Below are 6,971 nucleotides of genomic sequence, written 5' to 3' on the forward strand. Positions count from 1 at the left end.
TATGTGATTTTCCAAATTTGTTCCCCGTAGACTTGCTAGGGTTGCCACCACACTGGGAGATTGAGTTCTTCATAGAGTTGGTATCAAAGGCGGAGCAAGTATCGAGGACACCTTATAGAATGGATTCGGTAGAGTTGAAGGAACTGAAGATTCAGCTGCAAGAGTTACTAGATTTGGGATTCATCAGAACGAGTTTTTTGCCACGAGGTACTCCAGTGTTGTTCGTCAAGAAGAATGATGGATCCATAAGGATGTGTAGTGACTATAGAGGTCTGAACAAGTTGTCCATTAAGAACAAGTACCCACTACCTAAGATCAACGATTTGTTTGACTAGTTACAAGGGAAGACAATGTTCTCTAAGATTGATCTTCGGTTAGGCTACCACCAAATAAGAATTAAAGAGGAGGACATACCAAAGATCACTTTCCACATGAGGTATGGACATATGAATTATTGGTTATGTCTTTTGGATTAACCAATGTCCCAGCAGCCTTTATGGACTTGATGAATAGGGTGTTCGTGTTCATTGATGACATATTGGTGTACTCTCAATCAGAGATAGGGCACCAGCAGCATTGACGCTTGGTATTACAACGGTTGAGGGAGCATAGGCTGTATGCTAAGTTGAGCAAGTGTGAGTTTTGGCTACCACAAGTAACATTCATGGGTCACATTTTCAGTAAGGAGGGTATCCTGGTTGACCCAAGAAAGATTGAGGAAGTGAGAGATTGGCCTAGGCCGAGCAATGTACCAGATGTTAGGAGTTTTTTGGGATTGGAAGGGTACTATCAGCGGTTCGTCAATGGATTGTCCAGAATAGCCACACCATTGACCGAATTGACGCATAAGAAGACTAAGTATGCATGGACAGCCAGGTCTGAGAATAACTTTAACAATTGAAGCAGCGACTGATCACCGCTCTAGTACTAAGTCTGCCATCAGACAATGAGAAGATTGTAGTCTATTGTGATGCTTCTAGACCGGGTTTAGGGTATGTATTGATGCTGGCTGGAAAGGTAATAACCTACTTGTAGACACAGTTGAAGGAGTATGAGCAGAGATATCCTACACATGATCTGGAATTGGCGGCAGTGGTATTTGCACTTAAGGTTTGGAGACATTAGTTATATGGTGATAAGTGCGAAATATACACCGACCATACGAGTTTGAAGTACTTCTTTACTTAGAAGGATCTAAATATGCACTAGAGACATTGACTGAAATCAGTAAAGGATTACGATTGTGATATTCTATATCATCCTGGGAAGGCCAATGTAGTGACCGACGCGCTGAGTCGGAAAGGTCCAGGGCAGTTGTTCAGTTTGAGGCAAATATCAGATAAGTTAGCTGAGGAGATGACTAGAGCGGGTATGAAGTTTGTGGTTTGTCGGTTAGCCAACATCACTCTTCAGTCTACGCTCCTTGAGAGGATCAAGGAGGCACAGGGGGAGGATCCCCAGTTGAGAAAGCACAAAGAGAACGTCTTAGCCAGAGCGGCTAAAGACTTCTCTATTTCAGAGATGGGACTACTAAAGTACAAAGGCCGAATTTGCGTTCTGATGAATTCAGGTATTCGGCGAGAGATACTGGATGAGTCTCATACAACTCCCTATTCTTTGCATCCAGGTACGATGAAGATGTACCAAGATTTGAGAACTCTGTATTGGTGGCCGGGAATGAAGAGGCATGTGGTAGATTATGTGGCAAAATGTTTAACTTGTTAGCACGTAAAGGCTGAACATCAGAGGCCAGTAGGGTTTTTGCAGCCTTTAGGGATTCTGGTGTGGAAATAGGAGGATATTACCATGGACTTTGTGGTTGGATTGCCGAAGACCGTGGGACAACATGATTTAGTGTGGGTGATTATGGATAGGTATACCAAGTCCGCCCACTTTCTTCCTGTTAGGACAACTTATACTGTGGAGAAGTATGCTGAATTGTATGTGAAGGAAATTGTGCGAATACATGGGGCTCCGAGGTCGATAGTATCCAAAAAGGACCCCACCTTCACCTCCATGTTGTGGAAGAGCCTGCAGATGGCTATGGGTACATAGTTGCGGTTTAGTACCGCTTATGATCCTCAGACAGATGGATAGTCTGAGAGGACGATACAGATACTAGAGGATATGTTACGAGCTTATGTACTGGATTTTGGGGGATTTTGGTGTAAGTATCTCCTTTTGATTGAGTTTTCATACAATAACAGTTGTTAAGCGACCATCGAAGTGGCTCCATATGAGATGTTATATGGAAGAAAGTGTAGATCACCCATTCATTGGGATGAGATGGGTGAGAGGAGATATCTAGGTCTTGAGGTTGTTCAGAGGACCAATGAGGTGATTGAAAAGATTAGAGCTCGAATGCTCGCTTCCCAGAGTCAGCAAAAGAGTTACACAGACTTGAGATGCAGGAGCGTAGAGTTTCAAGTCAGGGACCAGGTGTTTCTCAGAGTTTCTCCCTTGAAAGGGGGAAACGGTTTAGTGTACGGGGCAAGCTGAGCCCTAGGTTCATTGGCCCCTTTGAGATTCTGGAACTAGTTGGAGAGGTAGCTTATAGATTGGCGATGTCTCCAGCTCTATCAGGGGTTCACAACGTGTTTCATGTATCCATGCTTCGGAAGTATGTATTAGATTCCACGCACATGATAAGTTATGAGAACTTGGAGGTGGATCTGGGATTATCGTATGAGGAGAAACTGGTTCAGATTCTCGACCGAAAGGATAAAGTCTTGCAGAGCAAGACCATCGCCCTTTCAAGGTAGAAACAACAAAGTGGAAAGACCTGCGGATCGGTATCCCGAGTTATTCAGGTTATTTCGAGGAAAAAAATTCTGTAAGGAGGGGAAAGTTGTAGCATCCCAAATTTGCTAATAAGGCTTAGGGACTTGATTAGCATGCCAGGAGGGCCATAATTGATTTAATTATGTTAATATATGAATTTTTTGATTATGTGATTATAAATGCATTTTTAGGTGAATTAAATATGCATGTGGGGCCCATTTGGCTATTAGGGGCATATTTGTAATTTTAGCTCGCTGAGGGCATAAATGAAATATTTGTGTATATATTTGTGATGCATGATCTAAGATGGTCCTAGGGAGAATTTTAGCTAGAAAGTCACAACGGGAATTACCGAGTAACGGGTAGTAATTTAGCAATAATTTGGACATGTCAGGATTAAACAGGGATTTATAGGAACAATAGAGGAATTAGCGGGACTTGGCAATTGATGAAACTGTCCTTGGTGGCATTTTAGGATTGAGGATAGGCTTAGGGGAAATTGACCAAAAGGACAAGTGAATATGGTCTTATCCTCATCTTATAAGGAAATCTCAATTTGTTGATACCTTGAATAACCATCGAGAAAACTATAAAAAGGATGACCCGCCACACGTTCCAATATTTGACTGATGAATGGAAGTGGAAAATGGTATTTGCAGATGGCTACATTTAATTTTCTATAATCAATGCACATGCGCGACCAAGTTGTGACCTTGGTAAGCACGAGTTCCCCTTTTTTGTTTTGTACCACTGTTACTCCAAGTTTCTTGGGAACAACCTTAGTAGGGCTAACCCATTTACTGTCAGATTAGGTTAGATCAGTTCAGAATCAAGAAGTTTTAAGACTTCAGTCTTAACTACTTCCTTCATCGTTAGGTTTAATCTTCTTTAAAGGTCAAGACGTGGTATAGCCCCGTCTTCCAATTTAATGTGATGGGAGCAAATCAAAGGACTAATACCTTTGATGTCAGCTATCGTCCATCTCAATGCATCTCTTTGTTCTTCCAGCACATTGATGAGCTTGTGCTCTTGTGTGGTATTGATCTTGGAAGATATTATGATAAGAAAAGTGTTGTAAGCTCCCAGGAAAACATGCTTAAGGCTCTCAGGATGTTGGGCCAACCTTGGTTGAGGAGCTTCTTTAGTGGATGGTTTTGGTGTTTTCTCGATCATGAAGGAATTCCTCAAAGATTGGATTCCTCAAAGATTGGATTCCAAAACATGGTTCTTCTAGCCTATGAGTGTTTGATTTCAGGGTTGATTTCAGACTCATCGGGCTCAGAACTTTCAGAAATTTGGCAGAGGTGATTAAAATGATAGAAGTGTATTTTGATTCGACCTCTTTCAAAATAAGTGTATCAATCAGATATGTTTGGAAACACTCATTGTTATTAGGTTGTTGTTTGCAAGTGTGGAAAACATTCCTTTATAGAGTCATGTTCCCGAAAGAGATTTTCATGAGACCATTCCTACAGTTAATGTGTACATTTGTTGTTGCAAGGAAAGGTATACCGAGAATGATGTGGATTTCAGACTTTATAATCATATCAGATTGAGTGTCCAAGATGAGAAAATCAACGGGGTAAAAGAATTTTTCAATTTGAATCAGAACGTCTTCAACTATTCCCTGAGGTTTCTTGACTGACCGATAGGCTAGTTGTAGCACCACAGATGTGGGCTTCAGTTCTGCTAAACCTAATTGGAAGTATATTGAATATGGCATGATATTTACACTTGCTCCTAAGTTCAGAAGGGCTTGACCAAATTCATGTTTCCCAATTTGACATCAGATGGTTCGACAACCAGGATATTTGTACTTAGGCGACATCTTGCACTCAATTACCACGTTAGCTTGTTGTTCCAATAATGTAGTTTTCTTGACATGGTGTATTCTTTTAACGGTGCACAAATCCTTGATAACCTTGGCATAAGCCGTCACTTGTTTGATCACATGCAACAATGGCAAGTTGATCTTCACTTATGTTAAAAGGTCTAGGATTTCGTCATGCTTTTTCAGTACCCTTCCAGTGGATTTCAAAGCTTGAGGAAAGGGTGCCTTTACTAGAATGCTTATTGGGACATCATCAACTAGAGCGGGCATTGACGTACTCGTTGTCTTAGTTAACGGTGAAACCGTACTTTGACCACTTTGAGTAGTAACAACATTAACCTCTTTGAGATTTGTAACTGTAGAGGAGGAGGTTTGTGCCATGTGTTTCTCATTTTGATGGATTAGAGGTTGAGCGGGAAGCCTACCACACTCTTGAATTGCCAAAGTAGTGTTTAACTTTGTCATTTGGCTATTTATGTCTTTCATTTCCTCCACCATTTGTGTGAGACAAGATTTGAGCTCTTGAGTTAAGGCTATGTGTATTTGTGCAAGCATTTGCAATGTATTCTCTAGAGAACGTCCTGACTGCATGTTATTTGGAGGAGCAATGTATGTTTTTGGAGGTTGTTGTTGCTAAGGCCACCATTGCTCCCAGATGCTTGGTTTGAATCCTTCCAACTGTAATTTGGATGGTTGCGCCAATCGAGATTGTAAGTGTTTGAGAAAGGGTTATAAGGTTTCTTGTAATCCCCTAAAGCTTTCCTTTGTTCCTCATTTCCTCCTCGTAACTCAACAAGAGTAGGGCACTCTTGCGGTTGATGTTCTGTCTCTCCACAGATGAAACATGGATCTCATGTCTCTACTTTTGCAGCCATGTGGATTACTCTACCTTCTTGAGTTTTGAAAGCCTCGAATAGTTTTCTCAATGATTCAATTTGGATTTTGACATTATTATCTTCCCTCAATTGGTAGATTTTGGTTGATCGTGGCTTGTTCATAGGACTCTATCCATTCCATATGTGGGAATTTCAGCGAGATCATTCCGGAACTCGAAAGCTTCATCAGGATCTTTTTGAATGAATTCTCCATGACACATCATTTGTACGAATTGTCTTTGTCCGGTTCTGAGATTGTTATAGAGATAGCTGGCCAGACGCCAGCTTTTGTATCCATGATGTGGGCATTGATTAATCAAATCTCTAAACCTCTCCTAGACATGATGGAAAGTTGCATGGTCTTTCACGATGAAAATAGAGATTTGCCTCTTAAGGCTGCTAGTCTTATGGGGTGGAAAATATTTGACGAATAATGCTTTTGTCATTTCGTTCCATGTTCCTATAGATCTAGGCCTTCAGGAATACAATCAGCTTTTTGCTTTGTCTTTGAGAGAGAAAGGAAAGAACTTCAATCTCACAATGTTAGTGACATCAACTCGGTTGTTGAATGTAGCCACCACCACTTCAAATTCCCATATATGCACGTATGGACTCTCATTTTCCAATCCATGGAAGGTTGGTAAGATATTAATCATGCCAGATTTGAAATCAAAATTCGGCATATTGTTGGGATACATTATGCATGAAGGTGTGGCTGTACGCGTAGGATGTAAATAATCCTGTAGCATTCGTGGTTGGATTGCATCTTGATGCGCCATCGGTGGTTCAAGAAGTCTTGGTGAATTGGGTGAATGTGAAAGTCCCCTCCTTGAGCCCTCTCATTCATATTTATAGGCTCAAGGGGGTTACATGGGCCAATGGGCCTTAATTATCACTAATCTCATCATATCAAGGCAATAAAGAGGAAATAATAAATGTAGTTATTACAAAATTACAATCTTTAAAGGAAAGAAAAGGAAGCATGCGACTAGACTGGTCGCATCTATCCACAAGATCTGATGAAGCGGAGCTAGTCGATAGGCGAACAGCACCACTTCATTCTGAAGCTGCCACGTGCCAACCACATGCAATAAGTTCTTGCCACGTCATCAGGAGCCATTTTTCCGTAAACAAAGAGCTTTTCTAGAACTCCCTGAGGTTCTTAGAAAAGGTTGGAGGGTAACGCTAACACAAACCTTTTTTGACAACCAATTTTTCTAAGACAGTACAAGTTTGGTTTTTACTGATTTCCAAAATTACACAAATGTTCTCAATAATTTTATTTTTTAAAATTTTATACTTTAAAATTCTATGATTCAAAGTTTTATGCTTTTTTAGGAAAAAAAACCAAATTCTAGGAAATAAAATTCTAAACCTAAAAGTAATAGAAAATAAAATAATAACATACATGAATAAATGAAAAGAAACTAATAATAAAAATTTGTGAGAGAAAAAAAATTAAGAGGAACTTAAAAAAATATACT

General features: G+C 40.3%; 1 non-coding gene across 1 annotated transcript; it reads left to right on the forward strand.

Moving 5' to 3' along the window:
- Window positions 1–5,778: 5,778 nt before the first annotated feature.
- LOC133802875 (small nucleolar RNA R71) lies at window positions 5,779–5,885 on the forward strand. Its single transcript, XR_009877622.1, has one exon. It is a non-coding gene; the product is annotated as a small nucleolar RNA R71 (small nucleolar RNA).
- Window positions 5,886–6,971: the final 1,086 nt, after the last annotated feature.

Source organism: Humulus lupulus, chromosome 9 (assembly GCF_963169125.1).
Source record: "Humulus lupulus chromosome 9, drHumLupu1.1, whole genome shotgun sequence".
NCBI classification, from domain to species: domain Eukaryota; kingdom Viridiplantae; phylum Streptophyta; class Magnoliopsida; order Rosales; family Cannabaceae; genus Humulus; species Humulus lupulus.